Source organism: Nematostella vectensis, chromosome 13, assembly GCF_932526225.1.
Source record: "Nematostella vectensis chromosome 13, jaNemVect1.1, whole genome shotgun sequence".
Lineage (NCBI taxonomy): Eukaryota > Metazoa > Cnidaria > Anthozoa > Actiniaria > Edwardsiidae > Nematostella > Nematostella vectensis.
In genome coordinates, this window is record NC_064046.1 from 4,493,022 (window position 1) to 4,520,131 (window position 27,110).

General features: G+C 38.1%; 1 protein-coding gene across 1 annotated transcript in view; it reads left to right on the top strand.

Annotated features, from left to right (window-relative positions):
• The window catches only part of LOC116618007, a 32,013-nt gene that overhangs the window by 3,640 nt on the left and 1,263 nt on the right, over positions 1-27,110 (top strand). The window lies entirely within an intron of this gene.

Here is a 27,110-nt window from a genome sequence, read left to right on the forward strand (position 1 = left end):
TCCTATCATTATCACCCGTTGTCTTTTCTTCCACGCATCAGCATATTTCTTCTCCTACTATGTCAACATTAACACCATCCTATCATTATCACCCGTTGTCTTTACTTCCACGCATCAGTATATCTCTTTTTCTACTATGTCAACATTAACACCATCCTATCATTATCACCCGTTGTCTTTTCTTCCACGCATCAGCATACTTCTTCTTCTACTTGATGTCAACATTAACACCATCCTATCATTATCACCCGTTGTCTTTACTTCCACGCATCAGTATACTTCTTCTTCTACTATGTCAACATTAACACCATCCTATCATTATCACCCGTTGTCTTTACTTCCACGCATCGGCTTATTTCTTCTTCTACTATGTCAACATTAACACCATCCTATCATTATCACCCGTTGTCTTTACTTCCACGCATCGGCATATTTCTTCTCCTACTATGTCAACATTAACACCATCCTATCATTATCACCCGTTGTCTTTTCTTCCACGCATCAGCATATTTCTTCTTCTACTATGTCAACATTAACATCATCCTATCATTATCACCCGTTGTCTTTTCTTCCACGCATCAGTATACTTCTTCTTCTACTATGTCAACATTAACACCATCCTATCATTATCACCCGTTGTCTTTTCTTCCACGCATCAGCATATTTCTTCTTCTACTATGTCAACATTAACACCATCCTATCATTATCACCCGTTGTCTTTACTTCCACGCATCAGTATATCTCTTCTTGTACTATGTCAACATTAACACCATCCTATCATTATCACCCGTTGTCTTTTCTTCCACGCATCAGCATATTTCTTCTCCTACTATGTCAACATTAACACCATCCTATCATTATCACCCGTTGTCTTTACTTCCACGCATCAGTATATCTCTTTTTCTACTATGTCAACATTAACACCATCCTATCATTATCACCCGTTGTCTTTTCTTCCACGCATCAGCATACTTCTTCTTCTACTTGATGTCAACATTAACACCATCCTATCATTATCACCCGTTGTCTTTACTTCCACGCATCAGTATACTTCTTCTTCTACTATGTCAACATTAACACCATCCTATCATTATCACCCGTTGTCTTTACTTCCACGCATCGGCTTATTTCTTCTTCTACTATGTCAACATTAACACCATCCTATCATTATCACCCGTTGTCTTTACTTCCACGCATCGGCATATTTCTTCTCCTACTATGTCAACATTAACACCATCCTATCATTATCACCCGTTGTCTTTTCTTCCACGCATCAGCATATTTCTTCTTCTACTATGTCAACATTAACATCATCCTATCATTATCACCCGTTGTCTTTTCTTCCACGCATCAGTATACTTCTTCTTCTACTATGTCAACATTAACACCATCCTATCATTATCACCCGTTGTCTTTTCTTCCACGCATCAGCATATTTCTTCTTCTACTATGTCAACATTAACACCATCCTATCATTATCACCCGTTGTCTTTACTTCCACGCATCGGCATATTTCTTCTTCTACTATGTCAACATTATCACCATCCTATCATTATCACCCGTTGTCTTTTCTTCCACGCATCGGCATATTTCTTCTTCTACTATGTCAACATTAACACCATCCTATCATTATCACCCGTTGTCTTTTCTTCCACGCATCAATATACTTCTTCTTCTACTATGTCAACATTAACACCATCCTATCATTATCACCCGTTGTCTTTACTTCCACGCATCGGCATATTTCTTCTTCTACTATGTCAACATTAACACCATCCTATCATTATCACCCGTTGTCTTTACTTCCACGCATCGGCATATTTCTTCTTCTACTATGTCAACATTAACATCATCCTATCATTATCACCCGTTGTCTTTTCTTCCACGCATCAGCATATTTCTTCTTCTACTATGTCAACATTAACACCATCCTATCATTATCACCCGTTGTCTTTTCTTCCACGCATCGGCATATTTCTTCTTCTACTATGTCAACATTAACACCATCCTATCATTATCACCCGTTGTCTTTTCTTCCACGCATCAGCATATTTCTTCTTCTACTATGTCAACATTAACATTATCCTATCATTATCACCCGTTTTCTTTTCTTCCACGCATCAGCATATTTCTTCTTCTACTATGTCAACATTAACACCATCCTATCATTATCACCCGTTGTCTTTACTTCCACGCATCAGCATATCTCTTCTTCTACTTGATGTCAACATTAACACCATCTTATCATCATCACCCGTTGTCTTTTCTTCCACGCATCAGTATATCTCTTCTTCTACTATGTCAACATTAACACCATCCTATCATTATCACCCGTTGTCTTTTCTTCCACGCATCAGCATATTTCTTCTTGTACTTGATGTCAACATTAACACCATCCTATCATTATCACCCGTTGTCTTTACTTCCACGCATCAGTATATCTCTTCTTGTACTATGTCAACATTAACACCATCCTATCATTATCACCCGTTGTCTTTTCTTCCACGCATCAGCATATTTCTTCTCCTACTATGTCAACATTAACACCATCCTATCATTATCACCCGTTGTCTTTACTTCCACGCATCAGTATATCTCTTCTTCTACTATGTCAACATTAACACCATCCTATCATTATCACCCGTTGTCTTTTCTTCCACGCATCAGCATACTTCTTCTTCTACTTGATGTCAACATTAACACCATCCTATCATTATCACCCGTTGTCTTTACTTCCACGCATCAGTATACTTCTTCTTCTACTATGTCAACATTAACACCATCCTATCATTATCACCCGTTGTCTTTACTTCCACGCATCGGCATATTTCTTCTTCTACTATGTCAACATTAACACCATCCTATCATTATCACCCGTTGTCTTTACTTCCACGCATCAGTATATCTCTTCTTCTACTATGTCAACATTAACACCATCCTATCATTATCACCCGTTGTCTTTTCTTCCACGCATCAGCATATTTCTTCTTCTACTTGATGTCAACATTAACACCATCCTATCATTATCACCCGTTGTCTTTACTTCCACGCATCAGTATATCTCTTCTTGTACTATGTCAACATTAACACCATCCTATCATTATCACCCGTTGTCTTTTCTTCCACGCATCAGCATATTTCTTCTCCTACTATGTCAACATTAACACCATCCTATCCTTATCACCCGTTGTCTTTACTTCCACGCATCAGTATATCTCTTCTTCTACTATGTCAACATTAACACCATCCTATCATTATCACCCGTTGTCTTTTCTTCCACGCATCAGCATACTTCTTCTTCTACTTGATGTCAACATTAACACCATCCTATCATTATCACCCGTTGTCTTTACTTCCACGCATCAGTATACTTCTTCTTCTACTATGTCAACATTAACACCATCCTATCATTATCACCCGTTGTCTTTACTTCCACGCATCGGCATATTTCTTCTTCTACTATGTCAACATTAACACCATCCTATCATTATCACCCGTTGTCTTTACTTCCACGCATCGGCATATTTCTTCTCCTACTATGTCAACATTAACACCATCCTATCATTATCACCCGTTGTCTTTTCTTCCACGCATCAGCATATTTCTTCTTCTACTATGTCAACATTAACATCATCCTATCATTATCACCCGTTGTCTTTTCTTCCACGCATCAGTATACTTCTTCTTCTACTATGTCAACATTAACACCATCCTATCATTATCACCCGTTGTCTTTTCGTCCACGCATCAGCATATTTCTTCTTCTACTATGTCAACATTAACACCATCCTATCATTATCACCCGTTGTCTTTACTTCCACGCATCAGCATATTTCTTCTTCTACTATGTCAACATTAACACCATCCTACCATTATCACCCGTTGTCTTTTCTTCCACGCATCGGAATATTTCTTCTTCTACTATGTCAACATTAACATCATCCTATCATTATCACCCGTTGTCTTTTCTTCCACGCATCAGTATACTTCTTATTCTACTATGTCAACATTAACACCATCCTATCATTATCACCCGTTGTCTTTACTTCCACGCATCAGTATATCTCTTCTTGTACTATGTCAACATTAACACCATCCTATCATTATCACCTGTTGTCTTTTCTTCCACGCATCAGCATATTTCTTCTTGTACTTGATGTCAACATTAACACCATCCTATCATTATCACCCGTTGTCTTTTCGTCCACGCATCAGCATATTTCTTCTTCTACTATGTCAACATTAACACCATCCTATCATTATCACCCGTTGTCTTTTCGTCCACGCATCAGCATATTTCTTCTCCTACTATGTCAACATTAACACCATCCTATCATTATCACCCGTTGTCTTTACTTCCACGCATCAGTATATCTCTTCTTCTACTATGTCAACATTAACACCATCCTATCATTATCACCCGTTGTCTTTTCTTCCACGCATCAGCATACTTCTTCTTCTACTTGATGTCAACATTAACACCATCCTATCATTATCACCCGTTGTCTTTACTTCCACGCATCAGTATACTTCTTCTTCTACTATGTCAACATTAACACCATCCTATCATTATCACCCGTTGTCTTTACTTCCACGCATCGGCATATTTCTTCTTCTACTATGTCAACATTAACACCATCCTATCATTATCACCCGTTGTCTTTACTTCCACGCATCAGTATATCTCTTCTTCTACTATGTCAACATTAACACCATCCTATCATTATCACCCGTTGTCTTTTCTTCCACGCATCAGCATATTTCTTCTTCTACTTGATGTCAACATTAACACCATCCTATCATTATCACCCGTTGTCTTTACTTCCACGCATCAGTATATCTCTTCTTGTACTATGTCAACATTAACACCATCCTATCATTATCACCCGTTGTCTTTTCTTCCACGCATCAGTATACTTCTTCTCCTACTATGTCAACATTAACACCATCCTATCATTATCACCCGTTGTCTTTACCTCCACGCATCAGTATATCTCTTCTTCTACTATGTCAACATTAACACCATCCTATCATTATCACCCGTTGTCTTTTCTTCCACGCATCAGCATACTTCTTCTTCTACTTGATGTCAACATTAACACCATCCTATCATTATCACCCGTTGTCTTTACTTCCACGCATCAGTATACTTCTTCTTTTACTATGTCAACATTAACACCATCCTATCATTATCACCCGTTGTCTTTACTTCCACGCATCGGCATATTTCTTCTTCTACTATGTCAACATTAACACCATCCTATCATTATCACCCGTTGTCTTTACTTCCACGCATCGGCATATTTCTTCTCCTACTATGTCAACATTAACACCATCCTATCATTATCACCCGTTGTCTTTTCTTCCACGCATCAGCATATTTCTTCTTCTACTATGTCAACATTAACATCATCCTATCATTATCACCCGTTGTCTTTTCTTCCACGCATCAGTATACTTCTTCTTCTACTATGTCAACATTAACACCATCCTATCATTATCACCCGTTGTCTTTTCGTCCACGCATCAGCATATTTCTTCTTCTACTATGTCAACATTAACACCATCCTATCATTATCACCCGTTGTCTTTACTTCCACGCATCAGCATATTTCTTCTTCTACTATGTCAACATTAACACCATCCTACCATTATCACCCGTTGTCTTTTCTTCCACGCATCGGAATATTTCTTCTTCTACTATGTCAACATTAACATCATCCTATCATTATCACCCGTTGTCTTTTCTTCCACGCATCAGTATACTTCTTATTCTACTATGTCAACATTAACACCATCCTATCATTATCACCCGTTGTCTTTACTTCCACGCATCAGTATATCTCTTCTTGTACTATGTCAACATTAACACCATCCTATCATTATCACCTGTTGTCTTTTCTTCCACGCATCAGCATATTTCTTCTTGTACTTGATGTCAACATTAACACCATCCTATCATTATCACCCGTTGTCTTTACTTCCACGCATCAGTATATCTCTTCTTGTACTATGTCAACATTAACACCATCCTATCATTATCACCCGTTGTCTTTTCTTCCACGCATCAGCATACTTCTTCTTCTACTATGTCAACATTAACACCATCCTATCATTATCGCCCGTTGTCTTTTCTTCCACGCATCGGCATATTTCTTCTTCTACTATGTCAACATTAACACCATCCTATCATTATCACCCGTTGTCTTTACTTCCACGCATCAGTATACTTCTTCTTCTACTATGTCAACATTAACACCATCCTATCATTATCACCCGTTGTCTTTACTTCCACGCATCAGCATATCTCTTCTTCTACTTGATGTCAACATTAACACCATCTTATCATCATCACCCGTTGTCTTTTCTTCCACGCATCAGTATATCTCTTCTTCTACTATGTCAACATTAACACCATCCTATCATTATCACCCGTTGTCTTTTCTTCCACGCATCAGCATATTTCTTCTTCTACTTGATGTCAACATTAACACCATCCTATCATTATCACCCGTTGTCTTTACTTCCACGCATCAGTATATCTCTTCTTGTACTATGTCAACATTAACACCATCCTATCATTATCACCCGTTGTCTTTTCTTCCACGCATCAGCATATTTCTTCTCCTACTATGTCAACATTAACACCATCCTATCATTATCACCCGTTGTCTTTACTTCCACGCATCAGTATATCTCTTCTTCTACTATGTCAACATTAACACCATCCTATCATTATCACCCGTTGTCTTTTCTTCCACGCATCAGCATACTTCTTCTTCTACTTGATGTCAACATTAACACCATCCTATCATTATCACCCGTTGTCTTTACTTCCACGCATCAGTATACTTCTTCTTCTACTATGTCAACATTAACACCATCCTATCATTATCACCCGTTGTCTTTACTTCCACGCATCGGCATATTTCTTCTTCTACTATGTCAACATTAACACCATCCTATCATTATCACCCGTTGTCTTTACTTCCACGCATCGGCATATTTCTTCTCCTACTATGTCAACATTAACACCATCCTATCATTATCACCCGTTGTCTTTTCTTCCACGCATCAGCATATTTCTTCTTCTACTATGTCAACATTAACATCATCCTATCATTATCACCCGTTGTCTTTTCTTCCACGCATCAGTATACTTCTTCTTCTACTATGTCAACATTAACACCATCCTATCATTATCACCCGTTGTCTTTTCGTCCACGCATCAGCATATTTCTTCTTCTACTATGTCAACATTAACACCATCCTATCATTATCACCCGTTGTCTTTACTTCCACGCATCAGTATATCTCTTCTTCTACTATGTCAACACTAACACCATCCTATCATTATCACCCGTTGTCTTTTCTTCCACGCATCGGCATATTTCTTCTTCTACTATGTCAACATTAACACCATCCTATCATTATCACCCGTTGTCTTTACTTCCACGCATCAGTATACTTCTTCTTCTACTATGTCAACATTAACACCATCCTATCATTATCACCCGTTGTCTTTACTTCCACGCATCAGCATATCTCTTCTTCTACTTGATGTCAACATTAACACCATCTTATCATCATCACCCGTTGTCTTTTCTTCCACGCATCAGTATATCTCTTCTTCTACTATGTCAACATTAACACCATCCTATCATTATCACCCGTTGTCTTTTCTTCCACGCATCAGCATATTTCTTCTTCTACTTGATGTCAACATTAACACCATCCTATCATTATCACCCGTTGTCTTTACTTCCACGCATCAGTATATCTCTTCTTGTACTATGTCAACATTAACACCATCCTATCATTATCACCCGTTGTCTTTTCTTCCACGCATCAGCATATTTCTTCTCCTACTATGTCAACATTAACACCATCCTATCATTATCACCCGTTGTCTTTACTTCCACGCATCAGTATATCTCTTCTTCTACTATGTCAACATTAACACCATCCTATCATTATCACCCGTTGTCTTTTCTTCCACGCATCAGCATACTTCTTCTTCTACTTGATGTCAACATTAACACCATCCTATCATTATCACCCGTTGTCTTTACTTCCACGCATCAGTATACTTCTTCTTCTACTATGTCAACATTAACACCATCCTATCATTATCACCCGTTGTCTTTACTTCCACGCATCGGCATATTTCTTCTTCTACTATGTCAACATTAACACCATCCTATCATTATCACCCGTTGTCTTTACTTCCACGCATCGGCATATTTCTTCTCCTACTATGTCAACATTAACACCATCCTATCATTATCACCCGTTGTCTTTTCTTCCACGCATCAGCATATTTCTTCTTCTACTATGTCAACATTAACATCATCCTATCATTATCACCCGTTGTCTTTTCTTCCACGCATCAGTATAATTCTTCTTCTACTATGTCAACATTAACACCATCCTATCATTATCACCCGTTGTCTTTTCGTCCACGCATCAGCATATTTCTTTTTCTACTATGTCAACATTAACACCATCCTATCATTATCACCCGTTGTCTTTACTTCCACGCATCAGCATATTTCTTCTTCTACTATGTCAACATTAACACCATCCTACCATTATCACCCGTTGTCTTTTCTTCCACGCATCGGAATATTTCTTCTTCTACTATGTCAACATTAACATCATCCTATCATTATCACCCGTTGTCTTTTCTTCCACGCATCAGTATACTTCTTCTTCTACTATGTCAACATTAACACCATCCTATCATTATCACCCGTTGTCTTTACTTCCACGCATCAGTATATCTCTTCTTGTACTATGTCAACATTAACACCATCCTATCATTATCACCTGTTGTCTTTTCTTCCACGCATCAGCATATTTCTTCTTGTACTTGATGTCAACATTAACACCATCCTATCATTATCACCCGTTGTCTTTACTTCCACGCATCAGTATATCTCTTCTTGTACTATGTCAACATTAACACCATCCTATCATTATCACCCGTTGTCTTTTCTTCCACGCATCAGCATACTTCTTCTTCTACTATGTCAACATTAACACCATCCTATCATTATCACCCGTTGTCTTTACTTCCACGCATCAGTATACTTCTTCTTCTACTATGTCAACATTAACACCATCCTATCATTATCACCCGTTGTCTTTACTTCCACGCATCGGCATATTTCTTCTTCTACTATGTCAACATTAACACCATCCTATCATTATCACCCGTTGTCTTTACTTCCACGCATCGGCATATTTCTTCTCCTACTATGTCAACATTAACACCATCCTATCATTATCACCCGTTGTCTTTTCCACGCATCAGCATATTTCTTCTTCTACTATGTCAACATTAACATCATCCTATCATTATCACCCGTTGTCTTTTCTTCCACGCATCAGTATACTTCTTCTTCTACTATGTCAACATTAACACCATCCTATCATTATCACCCGTTGTCTTTTCGTCCACGCATCAGCATATTTCTTCTTCTACTATGTCAACATTAACACCATCCTATCATTATCACCCGTTGTCTTTACTTCCACGCATCAGCATATTTCTTCTTCTACTATGTCAACATTAACACCATCCTACCATTATCACCCGTTGTCTTTTCTTCCACGCATCGGAATATTTCTTCTTCTACTATGTCAACATTAACATCATCCTATCATTATCACCCGTTGTCTTTTCTTCCACGCATCAGTATACTTCTTCTTCTACTATGTCAACATTAACACCATCCTATCATTATCACCCGTTGTCTTTACTTCCACGCATCAGTATATCTCTTCTTGTACTATGTCAACATTAACACCATCCTATCATTATCACCTGTTGTCTTTTCTTCCATGCATCAGCATATTTCTTCTTGTACTTGATGTCAACATTAACACCATCCTATCATTATCACCCGTTGTCTTTACTTCCACGCATCAGTATATCTCTTCTTGTACTATGTCAACATTAACACCATCCTATCATTATCACCCGTTGTCTTTTCTTCCACGCATCAGCATACTTCTTCTTCTACTATGTCAACATTAACACCATCCTATCATTATCGCCCGTTGTCTTTTCTTCCACGCATCGGCATATTTCTTCTTCTACTATGTCAACATTAACACCATCCTATCATTATCACCCGTTGTCTTTACTTCCACGCATCAGTATACTTCTTCTTCTACTATGTCAACATTAACACCATCCTATCATTATCACCCGTTGTCTTTACTTCCACGCATCAGCATATCTCTTCTTCTACTTGATGTCAACATTAACACCATCTTATCATCATCACCCGTTGTCTTTTCTTCCACGCATCAGTATATCTCTTCTTCTACTATGTCAACATTAACACCATCCTATCATTATCACCCGTTGTCTTTTCTTCCACGCATCAGCATATTTCTTCTTCTACTTGATGTCAACATTAACACCATCCTATCATTATCACCCGTTGTCTTTACTTCCACGCATCAGTATATCTCTTCTTGTACTATGTCAACATTAACACCATCCTATCATTATCACCCGTTGTCTTTTCTTCCACGCATCAGCATATTTCTTCTCCTACTATGTCAACATTAACACCATCCTATCATTATCACCCGTTGTCTTTACTTCCACGCATCAGTATATCTCTTCTTCTACTATGTCAACATTAACACCATCCTATCATTATCACCCGTTGTCTTTTCTTCCACGCATCAGCATACTTCTTCTTCTACTTGATGTCAACATTAACACCATCCTATCATTATCACCCGTTGTCTTTACTTCCACGCATCAGTATACTTCTTCTTCTACTATGTCAACATTAACACCATCCTATCATTATCACCCGTTGTCTTTACTTCCACGCATCGGCATATTTCTTCTTCTACTATGTCAACATTAACACCATCCTATCATTATCACCCGTTGTCTTTACTTCCACGCATCGGCATATTTCTTCTCCTACTATGTCAACATTAACACCATCCTATCATTATCACCCGTTGTCTTTTCTTCCACGCATCAGCATATTTCTTCTTCTACTATGTCAACATTAACATCATCCTATCATTATCACCCGTTGTCTTTTCTTCCACGCATCAGTATACTTCTTCTTGTACTATGTCAACATTAACACCATCCTACCATTATCACCCGTTGTCTTTTCGTCCACGCATCAGCATATTTCTTCTTCTACTATGTCAACATTAACACCATCCTATCATTATCACCCGTTGTCTTTACTTCCACGCATCAGCATATTTCTTCTTCTACTATGTCAACATTAACACCATCCTACCATTATCACCCGTTGTCTTTTCTTCCACGCATCGGAATATTTCTTCTTCTACTATGTCAACATTAACATCATCCTATCATTATCACCCGTTGTCTTTTCTTCCACGCATCAGTATACTTCTTCTTCTACTATGTCAACATTAACACCATCCTATCATTATCACCCGTTGTCTTTACTTCCACGCATCAGTATATCTCTTCTTGTACTATGTCAACATTAACACCATCCTATCATTATCACCTGTTGTCTTTTCTTCCACGCATCAGCATATTTCTTCTTGTACTTGATGTCAACATTAACACCATCCTATCATTATCACCCGTTGTCTTTACTTCCACGCATCAGTATATCTCTTCTTGTACTATGTCAACATTAACACCATCCTATCATTATCACCCGTTGTCTTTTCTTCCACGCATCAGCATACTTCTTCTTCTACTATGTCAACATTAACACCATCCTATCATTATCGCCCGTTGTCTTTTCTTCCACGCATCGGCATATTTCTTCTTCTACTATGTCAACATTAACACCATCCTATCATTATCACCCGTTGTCTTTACTTCCACGCATCAGTATACTTCTTCTTCTACTATGTCAACATTAACACCATCCTATCATTATCACCCGTTGTCTTTACTTCCACGCATCAGCATATCTCTTCTTCTACTTGATGTCAACATTAACACCATCTTATCATCATCACCCGTTGTCTTTTCTTCCACGCATCAGTATATCTCTTCTTCTACTATGTCAACATTAACACCATCCTATCATTATCACCCGTTGTCTTTTCTTCCACGCATCAGCATATTTCTTCTTCTACTTGATGTCAACATTAACACCATCCTATCATTATCACCCGTTGTCTTTACTTCCACGCATCAGTATATCTCTTCTTGTACTATGTCAACATTAACACCATCCTATCATTATCACCCGTTGTCTTTTCTTCCACGCATCAGCATATTTCTTCTCCTACTATGTCAACATTAACACCATCCTATCATTATCACCCGTTGTCTTTACTTCCACGCATCAGTATATCTCTTCTTCTACTATGTCAACATTAACACCATCCTATCATTATCACCCGTTGTCTTTTCTTCCACGCATCAGCATACTTCTTCTTCTACTTGATGTCAACATTAACACCATCCTATCATTATCACCCGTTGTCTTTACTTCCACGCATCAGTATACTTCTTCTTCTACTATGTCAACATTAACACCATCCTATCATTATCACCCGTTGTCTTTACTTCCACGCATCGGCATATTTCTTCTTCTACTATGTCAACATTAACACCATCCTATCATTATCACCCGTTGTCTTTACTTCCACGCATCGGCATATTTCTTCTCCTACTATGTCAACATTAACACCATCCTATCATTATCACCCGTTGTCTTTTCTTCCACGCATCAGCATATTTCTTCTTCTACTATGTCAACATTAACATCATCCTATCATTATCACCCGTTGTCTTTTCTTCCACGCATCAGTATACTTCTTCTTCTACTATGTCAACATTAACACCATCCTATCATTATCACCCGTTGTCTTTTCGTCCACGCATCAGCATATTTCTTCTTCTACTATGTCAACATTAACACCATCCTATCATTATCACCCGTTGTCTTTACTTCCACGCATCAGCAAATTTCTTCTTCTACTATGTCAACATTAACACCATCCTATCATTATCACCCGTTGTCTTTACTTCCACGCATCAGTATATCTCTTCTTCTACTATGTCAACATTAACACCATCCTATCATTATCACCCGTTGTCTTTTCTTCCACGCATCAGCATACTTCTTCTTCAAATTGATGTCAACATTAACACCATCCTATCATTATCACCCGTTGTCTTTACTTCCACGCATCAGTATACTTCTTCTTCTACTATGTCAACATTAACACCATCCTATCATTATCACCCGTTGTCTTTACTTCCACGCATCGGCATATTTCTTCTTCTACTATGTCAACATTAACACCATCCTATCATTATCACCCGTTGTCTTTACTTCCACGCATCAGTATATCTCTTCTTCTACTATGTCAACATTAACACCATCCTATCATTATCACCCGTTGTCTTTTCTTCCACGCATCAGCATATTTCTTCTTCTACTTGATGTCAACATTAACACCATCCTATCATTATCACCCGTTGTCTTTACTTCCACGCATCAGTATATCTCTTCTTGTACTATGTCAACATTAACACCATCCTATCATTATCACCCGTTGTCTTTTCTTCCACGCATCAGCATATTTCTTCTCCTACTATGTCAACATTAACACCATCCTATCATTATCACCCGTTGTCTTTACTTCCACGCATCAGTATATCTCTTCTTCTACTATGTCAACATTAACACCATCCTATCATTATCACCCGTTGTCTTTTCTTCCACGCATCAGCATATTTCTTCTTCTACTTGATGTCAACATTAACACCATCCTATCATTATCACCCGTTGTCTTTACTTCCACGCATCAGTATACTTCTTCTTCTACTATGTCAACATTAACACCATCCTATCATTATCACCCGTTGTCTTTACTTCCACGCATCGGCATATTTCTTCTTCTACTATGTCAACATTAACACCATCCTATCATTATCACCCGTTGTCTTTACTTCCACGCATCGGCATATTTCTTCTCCTACTATGTCAACATTAACACCATCCTATCATTATCACCCGTTGTCTTTTCTTCCACGCATCAGCATATTTCTTCTTCTACTATGTCAACATTAACATCATCCTATCATTATCACCCGTTGTCTTTTCTTCCACGCATCAGTATACTTCTTCTTCTACTATGTCAACATTAACACCATCCTATCATTATCACCCGTTGTCTTTTCGTCCACGCATCAGCATATTTCTTCTTCTACTATGTCAACATTAACACCATCCTATCATTATCACCCGTTGTCTTTACTTCCACGCATCAGCATATTTCTTCTTCTACTATGTCAACATTAACACCATCCTACCATTATCACCCGTTGTCTTTTCTTCCACGCATCGGAATATTTCTTCTTCTACTATGTCAACATTAACATCATCCTATCATTATCACCCGTTGTCTTTTCTTCCACGCATCAGTATACTTCTTCTTCTACTATGTCAACATTAACACCATCCTATCATTATCACCCGTTGTCTTTACTTCCACGCATCAGTATATCTCTTCTTGTACTATGTCAACATTAACACCATCCTATCATTATCACCTGTTGTCTTTTCTTCCACGCATCAGCATATTTCTTCTTGTACTTGATGTCAACATTAACACCATCCTATCATTATCACCCGTTGTCTTTACTTCCACGCATCAGTATATCTCTTCTTGTACTATGTCAACATTAACACCATCCTATCATTATCACCCGTTGTCTTTTCTTCCACGCATCAGCATACTTCTTCTTCTACTATGTCAACATTAACACCATCCTATCATTATCGCCCGTTGTCTTTTCTTCCACGCATCGGCATATTTCTTCTTCTACTATGTCAACATTAACACCATCCTATCATTATCACCCGTTGTCTTTACTTCCACGCATCAGTATACTTCTTCTTCTACTATGTCAACATTAACACCATCCTATCATTATCACCCGTTGTCTTTACTTCCACGCATCAGCATATCTCTTCTTCTACTTGATGTCAGCATTAACACCATCTTATCATCATCACCCGTTGTCTTTTCTTCCAAGCATCAGTATATCTCTTCTTCTACTATGTCAACATTAACACCATCCTATCATTATCACCCGTTGTCTTTTCTTCCACGCATCAGCATATTTCTTCTTCTACTTGATGTCAACATTAACACCATCCTATCATTATCACCCGTTGTCTTTACTTCCACGCATCAGTATATCTCTTCTTGTACTATGTCAACATTAACACCATCCTATCATTATCACCCGTTGTCTTTTCTTCCACGCATCAGCATATTTCTTCTCCTACTATGTCAACATTAACACCATCCTATCATTATCACCCGTTGTCTTTACTTCCACGCATCAGTATATCTCTTCTTCTACTATGTCAACATTAACACCATCCTATCATTATCACCCGTTGTCTTTTCTTCCACGCATCAGCATACTTCTTCTTCTACTTGATGTCAACATTAACACCATCCTATCATTATCACCCGTTGTCTTTACTTCCACGCATCAGTATACTTCTTCTTCTACTATGTCAACATTAACACCATCCTATCATTATCACCCGTTGTCTTTACTTCCACGCATCGGCATATTTCTTCTTCTACTATGTCAACATTAACACCATCCTATCATTATCACCCGTTGTCTTTACTTCCACGCATCGGCATATTTCTTCTCCTACTATGTCAACATTAACACCATCCTATCATTATCACCCGTTGTCTTTTCTTCCACGCATCAGCATATTTCTTCTTCTACTATGTCAACATTAACATCATCCTATCATTATCACCCGTTGTCTTTTCTTCCACGCATCAGTATACTTCTTCTTCTACTATGTCAACATTAACACCATCCTATCATTATCACCCGTTGTCTTTTCGTCCACGCATCAGCATATTTCTTCTTCTACTATGTCAACATTAACACCATCCTATCATTATCACCCGTTGTCTTTACTTCCACGCATCAGTATATCTCTTCTTCTACTATGTCAACATTAACACCATCCTATCATTATCACCCGTTGTCTTTTCTTCCACGCATCGGCATATTTCTTCTTCTACTATGTCAACATTAACACCATCCTATCATTATCACCCGTTGTCTTTACTTCCACGCATCAGTATACTTCTTCTTCTACTATGTCAACATTAACACCATCCTATCATTATCACCCGTTGTCTTTACTTCCACGCATCAGCATATCTCTTCTTCTACTTGATGTCAACATTAACACCATCTTATCATCATCACCCGTTGTCTTTTCTTCCACGCATCAGTATATCTCTTCTTCTACTATGTCAACATTAACACCATCCTATCATTATCACCCGTTGTCTTTTCTTCCACGCATCAGCATATTTCTTCTTCTACTTGATGTCAACATTAACACCATCCTATCATTATCACCCGTTGTCTTTACTTCCACGCATCAGTATATCTCTTCTTGTACTATGTCAACATTAACACCATCCTATCATTATCACCCGTTGTCTTTTCTTCCACGCATCAGCATATTTCTTCTCCTACTATGTCAACATTAACACCATCCTATCATTATCACCCGTTGTCTTTACTTCCACGCATCAGTATATCTCTTCTTCTACTATGTCAACATTAACACCATCCTATCATTATCACCCGTTGTCTTTTCTTCCACGCATCAGCATACTTCTTCTTCTACTTGATGTCAACATTAACACCATCCTATCATTATCACCCGTTGTCTTTACTTCCACGCATCAGTATACTTCTTCTTCTACTATGTCAACATTAACACCATCCTATCATTATCACCCGTTGTCTTTACTTCCACGCATCGGCATATTTCTTCTTCTACTATGTCAACATTAACACCATCCTATCATTATCACCCGTTGTCTTTACTTCCACGCATCGGCATATTTCTTCTCCTACTATGTCAACATTAACACCATCCTATCATTATCACCCGTTGTCTTTTCTTCCACGCATCAGCATATTTCTTCTTCTACTATGTCAACATTAACATCATCCTATCATTATCACCCGTTGTCTTTTCTTCCACGCATCAGTATACTTCTTCTTCTACTATGTCAACATTAACACCATCCTATCATTATCACCCGTTGTCTTTTTGTCCACGCATCAGCATGTTTCTTCTTCTACTATGTCAACATTAACACCATCCTATCATTATCACCCGTTGTCTTTACTTCCACGCATCAGCATATTTCTTCTTCTACTATGTCAACATTAACACCATCCTACCATTATCACCCGTTGTCTTTTCTTCCACGCATCGGAATATTTCTTCTTCTACTATGTCAACATTAACATCATCCTATCATTATCACCCGTTGTCTTTTCTTCCACGCATCAGTATACTTCTTCTTCTACTATGTCAACATTAACACCATCCTATCATTATCACCCGTTGTCTTTACTTCCACGCATCAGTATATCTCTTCTTGTACTATGTCAACATTAACACCATCCTATCATTATCACCTGTTGTCTTTTCTTCCACGCATCAGCATATTTCTTCTTGTACTTGATGTCAACATTAACACCATCCTATCATTATCACCCGTTGTCTTTACTTCCACGCATCAGTATATCTCTTCTTGTACTATGTCAACATTAACACCATCCTATCATTATCACCCGTTGTCTTTTCTTCCACGCATCAGCATACTTCTTCTTCTACTATGTCAACATTAACACCATCCTATCATTATCACCCGTTGTCTTTACTTCCACGCATCAGTATACTTCTTCTTCTACTATGTCAACATTAACACCATCCTATCATTATCACCCGTTGTCTTTACTTCCACGCATCAGCATATCTCTTCTTCTACTTGATGTCAACATTAACACCATCTTATCATCATCACCCGTTGTCTTTTCTTCCACGCATCAGTATATCTCTTCTTCTACTATGTCAACATTAACACCATCCTATCATTATCACCCGTTGTCTTTTCTTCCACGCATCAGCATATTTCTTCTTCTACTTGATGTCAACATTAACACCATCCTATCATTATCACCCGTTGTCTTTACTTCCACGCATCAGTATATCTCTTCTTGTACTATGTCAACATTAACACCATCCTATCATTATCACCCGTTGTCTTTTCTTCCACGCATCAGTATACTTCTTCTTCTACTATGTCAACATTAACACCATCCTATCATTATCACTCGTTGTCTTTACTTCCACGCATCAGTATATCTCTTCTTGTACTATGTCAACATTAACACCATCCTATCATTATCACCTGTTGTCTTTTCTTCCACGCATCAGCATATTTCTTCTTGTACTTGATGTCAACATTAACACCATCCTATCATTATCACCCGTTGTCTTTACTTCCACGCATCAGTATATCTCTTCTTGTACTATGTCAACATTAACACCATCCTATCATTACCACCCGTTGTATTTTCTTCCACGCATCAGCATACTTCTTCTTCTACTATGTCAACATTAACACCATCCTATCATTATCACCCGTTGTCTTTACTTCCACGCATCAGTATACTTCTTCTTCTACTATGTCAACATTAACACCATCCTATCATTATCACCCGTTGTCTTTACTTCCACGCATCGGCATATTTCTTCTTCTACTATGTCAACATTAACACCATCCTATCATTATCACCCGTTGTCTTTACTTCCACGCATCGGCATATTTCTTCTCCTACTATGTCAACATTAACACCATCCTATCATTATCACCCGTTGTCTTTTCCACGCATCAGCATATTTCTTCTTCTACTATGTCAACATTAACATCATCCTATCATTATCACCTGTTGTCTTTTCTTCCACGCATCAGTATACTTCTTCTTCTACTATGTCAACATTAACACCATCCTATCATTATCACCCGTTGTCTTTTCGTCCACGCATCAGCATATTTCTTCTTCTACTATGTCAACATTAACACCATCCTATCATTATCACCCGTTGTCTTTACTTCCACGCATCAGCATATTTCTTCTTCTACTATGTCAACATTAACACCATCCTACCATTATCACCCGTTGTCTTTTCTTCCACGCATCGGAATATTTCTTCTCCTACTATGTCAACATTAACATCATCCTATCATTATCACCCGTTGTCTTTTCTTCCACGCATCAGTATACTTCTTCTTCTACTATGTCAACATTAACACCATCCTATCATTATCACCCGTTGTCTTTACTTCCACGCATCAGTATATCTCTTCTTGTACTATGTCAACATTAACACCATCCTATCATTATCACCTGTTGTCTTTTCTTCCACGCATCAGCATATTTCTTCTTGTACTTGATGTCAACATTAACACCATCCTATCATTATCACCCGTTGTCTTTACTTCCACGCATCAGTATATCTCTTCTTGTATTATGTCAACATTAACACCATCCTATCATTATCACCCGTTGTCTTTTCTTCCACGCATCAGCATACTTCTTCTTCTACTATGTCAACATTAACACCATCCTATCATTATCGCCCGTTGTCTTTTCTTCCACGCATCGGCATATTTCTTCTTCTACTATGTCAACATTAACACCATCCTATCATTATCACCCGTTGTCTTTACTTCCACGCATCAGTATACTTCTTCTTCTACTATGTCAACATTAACACCATCCTATCATTATCACCCGTTGTCTTTACTTCCACGCATCAGCATATCTCTTCTTCTACTTGATGTCAACATTAACACCATCTTATCATCATCACCCGTTGTCTTTTCTTCCACGCATCAGTATATCTCTTCTTCTACTATGTCAACATTAACACCATCCTATCATTATCACCCGTTGTCTTTTCTTCCACGCATCAGCATATTTCTTCTTCTACTTGATGTCAACATTAACACCATCCTATCATTATCACCCGTTGTCTTTACTTCCACGCATCAGTATATCTCTTCTTGTACTATGTCAACATTAACACCATCCTATCATTATCACCCGTTGTCTTTTCTTCCACGCATCAGCATATTTCTTCTCCTACTATGTCAACATTAACACCATCCTATCATTATCACCCGTTGTCTTTACTTCCACGCATCAGTATACTTCTTCTTCTACTATGTCAACATTAACACCATCCTATCATTATCACCCGTTGTCTTTACTTCCACGCATCGGCATATTTCTTCTTCTACTATGTCAACATTAACACCATCCTATCATTATCACCCGTTGTCTTTACTTCCACGCATCGGCATATTTCTTCTCCTACTATGTCAACATTAACACCATCCTATCATTATCACCCGTTGTCTTTTCTTCCACGCATCAGCATATTTCTTCTTCTACTATGTCAACATTAACATCATCCTATCATTATCACCCGTTGTCTTTTCTTCCACGCATCAGTATACTTCTTCTTGTACTATGTCAACATTAACACCATCCTATTATTATCACCCGTTGTCTTTTCGTCCACGCATCAGCATATTTCTTCTTCTACTATGTCAACATTAACACCATCCTATCATTATCACCCGTTGTCTTTACTTCCACGCATCAGCATATTTCTTCTTCTACTATGTCAACATTAACACCATCCTACCATTATCACCCGTTGTCTTTTCTTCCACGCATCGGAATATTTCTTCTTCTACTATGTCAACATTAACATCATCCTATCATTATCACCCGTTGTTTTTTCTTCCACGCATCAGTATACTTCTTCTTCTACTATGTCAACATTAACACCATCCTATCATTATCACCCGTTGTCTTTACTTCCACGCATCAGTATATCTCTTCTTGTACTATGTCAACATTAACACCATCCTATCATTATCACCTGTTGTCTTTTCTTCCACGCATCAGCATATTTCTTCTTGTACTTGATGTCAACATTAACACCATCCTATCATTATCACCCGTTGTCTTTACTTCCACGCATCAGTATATCTCTTCTTCTACTATGTCAACATTAACACCATCCTATCATTATCACCCGTTGTCTTTTCTTCCACGCATCAGCATACTTCTTCTTCTACTATGTCAACATTAACACCATCCTATCATTATCGCCCGTTGTCTTTTCTTCCACGCATCGGCATATTTCTTCTTCTACTATGTCAACATTAACACCATCCTATCATTATCACCCGTTGTCTTTACTTCCACGCATCAGTATACTTCTTCTTCTACTATGTCAACATTAACACCATCCTATCATTATCACCCGTTGTCTTTACTTCCACGCATCAGCATATCTCTTCTTCTACTTGATGTCAACATTAACACCATCTTATCATCATCACCCGTTGTCTTTTCTTCCACGCATCAGTATATCTCTTCTTCTACTATGTCAACATTAACACCATCCTATCATTATCACCCGTTGTCTTTTCTTCCACGCATCAGCATATTTCTTCTTCTACTTGATGTCAACATTAACACCATCCTATCATTATCACCCGTTGTCTTTACTTCCACGCATCAGCATATTTCTTCTTCTACTATGTCAACATTAACACCATCCTACCATTATCACCCGTTGTCTTTTCTTCCACGCATCGGAATATTTCTTCTCCTACTATGTCAACATTAACATCATCCTATCATTATCACCCGTTGTCTTTTCTTCCACGCATCAGTATACTTCTTCTTCTACTATGTCAACATTAACACCATCCTATCATTATCACCCGTTGTCTTTACTTCCACGCATCAGTATATCTCTTCTTGTACTATGTCAACATTAACACCATCCTATCATTATCACCTGTTGTCTTTTCTTCCACGCATCAGCATATTTCTTCTTGTACTTGATGTCAACATTAACACCATCCTATCATTATCACCCGTTGTCTTTACTTCCACGCATCAGTATATCTCTTCTTGTACTATGTCAACATTAACACCATCCTATCATTATCACCCGTTGTCTTTTCTTCCACGCATCAGCATACTTCTTCTTCTACTATGTCAACATTAACACCATCCTATCATTATCGCCCGTTGTCTTTTCTTCCACGCATCGGCATATTTCTTCTTCTACTATGTCAACATTAACACCATCCTATCATTATCACCCGTTGTCTTTACTTCCACGCATCAGTATACTTCTTCTTCTACTATGTCAACATCAACACCATCCTATCATTATCACCCGTTGTCTTTACTTCCACGCATCAGCATATCTCTTCTTCTACTTGATGTCAACATTAACACCATCTTATCATCATCACCCGTTGTCTTTTCTTCCACGCATCAGTATATCTCTTCTTGTACTATGTCAACATTAACACCATCCTATCATTATCACCCGTTGTCTTTTCTTCCACGCATCAGCATATTTCTTCTTCTACTTGATGTCAACATTAACACCATCCTATCATTATCACCCGTTGTCTTTACTTCCACGCATCAGTATATCTCTTCTTGTACTATGTCAACATTAACACCATCCTATCATTATCACCCGTTGTCTTTTCTTCCACGCATCAGTATACTTCTTCTTCTACTATGTCAACATTAACACCATCCTATCATTATCACCCGTTGTCTTTACTTCCACGCATCGGCATATTTCTTCTTCTACTATGTCAACATTAACACCATCCTATCATTATCACCCGTTGTCTTTACTTCCACGCATCGGCATATTTCCTCTCCTACTATGTCAACATTAACACCATCCTATCATTATCACCCGTTGTCTTTTCTTCCACGCATCAGCATATTTCTTCTTCTACTATGTCAACATTAACATCATCCTATCATTATCACCCGTTGTCTTTTCTTCCACGCATCAGTATATCTCTTCTTGTACTATGTCAACATTAACACCATCCTATCATTATCACCCGTTGTCTTTTCGTCCACGCATCAGCATATTTCTTCTTCTACTATGTCAACATTAACACCATCCTATCATTATCACCCGTTGTCTTTACTTCCACGCATCAGCATATTTCTTCTTCTACTATGTCAACATTAACACCATCCTACCATTATCACCCGTTGTCTTTTCTTCCACGCATCGGAATATTTCTTCTTCTACTATGTCAACATTAACATCATCCTATCATTATCACCCGTTGTCTTTTCTTCCACGCATCAGTATACTTCTTCTTCTACTATGTCAACATTAACACCATCCTATCATTATCACCCGTTGTCTTTACTTCCACGCATCAGTATATCTCTTCTTGTACTATGTCAACATTAACACCATCCTATCATTATCACCTGTTGTCTTTTCTTCCACGCATCAGCATATTTCTTCTTGTACTTGATGTCAACATTAACACCATCCTATCATTATCACCCGTTGTCTTTACTTCCACGCATCAGTATATCTCTTCTTGTACTATGTCAACATTAACACCATCCTATCATTATCACCCGTTGTCTTTTCTTCCACGCATCAGCATACTTCTTCTTCTACTATGTCAACATTAACACCATCCTATCATTATCGCCCGTTGTCTTTTCTTCCACGCATCGGCATATTTCTTCTTCTACTATGTCAACATTAACACCATCCTATCATTATCACCCGTTGTCTTTACTTCCACGCATCAGTATACTTCTTCTTCTACTATGTCAACATTAACACCATCCTATCATTATCACCCGTTGTCTTTACTTCCACGCATCAGCATATCTCTTCTTCTACTATGTCAACATTAACACCATCCTATCATTATCACCCGTTGTCTTTTCTTCCACGCATCAGCATACTTCTTCTTCTACTATGTCAACATTAACACCATCCTATCATTATCGCCCGTTGTCTTTTCTTCCACGCATCGGCATATTTCTTCTTCTACTATGTCAACATTAACACCATCCTATCATTATCACCCGTTGTCTTTTCTTCCACGCATCAGCATATTTCTTCTTCTACTTGATGTCAACATTAACACCATCCTATCATTATCACCCGTTGTCTTTACTTCCACGCATCAGTATATCTCTTTTTGTACTATGTCAACATTAACACCATCCTATCATTATCACCCGTTGTCTTTTCTTCCACGCATCAGCATATTTCTTCTCCTACTATGTCAACATTAACACCATCCTATCATTATCACCCGTTGTCTTTACTTCCACGCATCAGTATACTTCTTCTTCTACTATGTCAACATTAACACCATCCTATCATTATCACCCGTTGTCTTTACTTCCACGCATCGGCATATTTCTTCTTCTACTATGTCAACATTAACACCATCCTATCATTATCACCCGTTGTCTTTACTTCCACGCATCGGCATATTTCTTCTCCTACTATGTCAACATTAACACCATCCTATCATTATCACCCGTTGTCTTTTCTTCCACGCATCAGCATATTTCTTCTTCTACTATGTCAACATTAACATCATCCTATCATTATCACCCGTTGTCTTTTCTTCCACGCATCAGTATACTTCTTCTTGTACTATGTCAACATTAACACCATCCTATCATTATCACCCGTTGTCTTTTCGTCCACGCATCAGCATATTTCTTCTTCTACTATGTCAACATTAACACCATCCTATCATTATCACCCGTTGTCTTTACTTCCACGCATCAGCATATTTCTTCTTCTACTATGTCAACATTAACACCATCCTACCATTATCACCCGTTGTCTTTTCTTCCACGCATCGGAATATTTCTTCTTCTACTATGTCAACATTAACATCATCCTATCATTATCACCCGTTGTCTTTTCTTCCACGCATCAGTATACTTCTTCTTCTACTATGTCAACATTAACACCATCCTATCATTATCACCCGTTGTCTTTACTTCCACGCATCAGTATATCTCTTCTTGTACTATGTCAACATTAACACCATCCTATCATTATCACCTGTTGTCTTTTCTTCCACGCATCAGCATATTTCTTCTTGTACTTGATGTCAACATTAACACCATCCTATCATTATCACCCGTTGTCTTTACTTCCACGCATCAGTATATCTCTTCTTGTACTATGTCAACATTAACACCATCCTATCATTATCACCCGTTGTCTTTTCTTCCACGCATCAGCATACTTCTTCTTCTACTATGTCAACATTAACACCATCCTATCATTATCGCCCGTTGTCTTTTCTTCCACGCATCGGCATATTTCTTCTTCTACTATGTCAACATTAACACCATCCTATCATTATCACCCGTTGTCTTTACTTCCACGCATCAGTATACTTCTTCTTCTACTATGTCAACATTAACACCATCCTATCATTATCACCCGTTGTCTTTACTTCCACGCATCAGCATATCTCTTCTTCTACTTGATGTCAACATTAACACCATCTTATCATCATCACCCGTTGTCTTTTCTTCCACGCATCAGTATATCTCTTCTTCTACTATGTCAACATTAACACCATCCTATCATTATCACCCGTTGTCTTTTCTTCCACGCATCAGCATATTTCTTCTTCTACTTGATGTCAACATTAACACCATCCTATCATTATCACCCGTTGTCTTTACTTCCACGCATCAGTATATCTCTTCTTGTACTATGTCAACATTAACACCATCCTATCATTATCACCCGTTGTCTTTTCTTCCACGCATCAGCATATTTCTTCTCCTACTATGTCAACATTAACACCATCCTATCATTATCACCCGTTGTCTTTACTTCCACGCATCAGTATATCTCTTCTTCTACTATGTCAACATTAACACCATCCTATCATTATCACCCGTTGTCTTTTCTTCCACGCATCAGCATACTTCTTCTTCTACTTGATGTCAACATTAACACCATCCTATCATTATCACCCGTTGTCTTTACTTCCACGCATCAGTATACTTCTTCTTCTACTATGTCAACATTAACACCATCCTATCATTATCACCCGTTGTCTTTACTTCCACGCATCGGCATATTTCTTCTTCTACTATGTCAACATTAACACCATCCTATCATTATCACCCGTTGTCTTTACTTCCACGCATCGGCATATTTCTTCTCCTACTATGTCAACATTAACACCATCCTATCATTATCACCCGTTGTCTTTTCTTCCACGCATCAGCATATTTCTTCTTCTACTATGTCAACATTAACATCATCCTATCATTATCACCCGTTGTCTTTTCTTCCACGCATCAGTATACTTCTTCTTGTACTATGTCAACATTAACACCATCCTATCATTATCACCCGTTGTCTTTTCGTCCACGCATCAGCATATTTCTTCTTCTACTATGTCAACATTAACACCATCCTATCATTATCACCCGTTGTCTTTACTTCCACGCATCAGCATATTTCTTCTTCTACTATGTCAACATTAACACCATCCTACCATTATCACCCGTTGTCTTTTCTTCCACGCATCGGAATATTTCTTCTTCTACTATGTCAACATTAACATCATCCTATCATTATCACCCGTTGTCTTTTCTTCCACGCATCAGTATACTTCTTCTTCTACTATGTCAACATTAACACCATCCTATCATTATCACCCGTTGTCTTTACTTCCACGCATCAGTATATCTCTTCTTGTACTATGTCAACATTAACACCATCCTATCATTATCACCTGTTGTCTTTTCTTCCACGCATCAGCATATTTCTTCTTGTACTTGATGTCAACATTAACACCATCCTATCATTATCACCCGTTGTCTTTACTTCCACGCATCAGTATATCTCTTCTTGTACTATGTCAACATTAACACCATCCTATCATTATCACCCGTTGTCTTTTCTTCCACGCATCAGCATACTTCTTCTTCTACTATGTCAACATTAACACCATCCTATCATTATCGCCCGTTGTCTTTTCTTCCACGCATCGGCATATTTCTTCTTCTACTATGTCAACATTAACACCATCCTATCATTATCACCCGTTGTCTTTACTTCCACGCATCAGTATACTTCTTCTTCTACTATGTCAACATTAACACCATCCTATCATTATCACCCGTTGTCTTTTCTTCCACGCATCAGCATATTTCTTCTTCTACTATGTCAACATTAACACCATCCTATCATTATCACCCGTTGTCTTTACTTCCACGCATCAGCATACTTCTTCTTCTACTATGTCAACATTAACACCATCCTATCATTATCACCCGTTGTCTTTTCTTCCACGTTTCTCTTCTTCAAAAA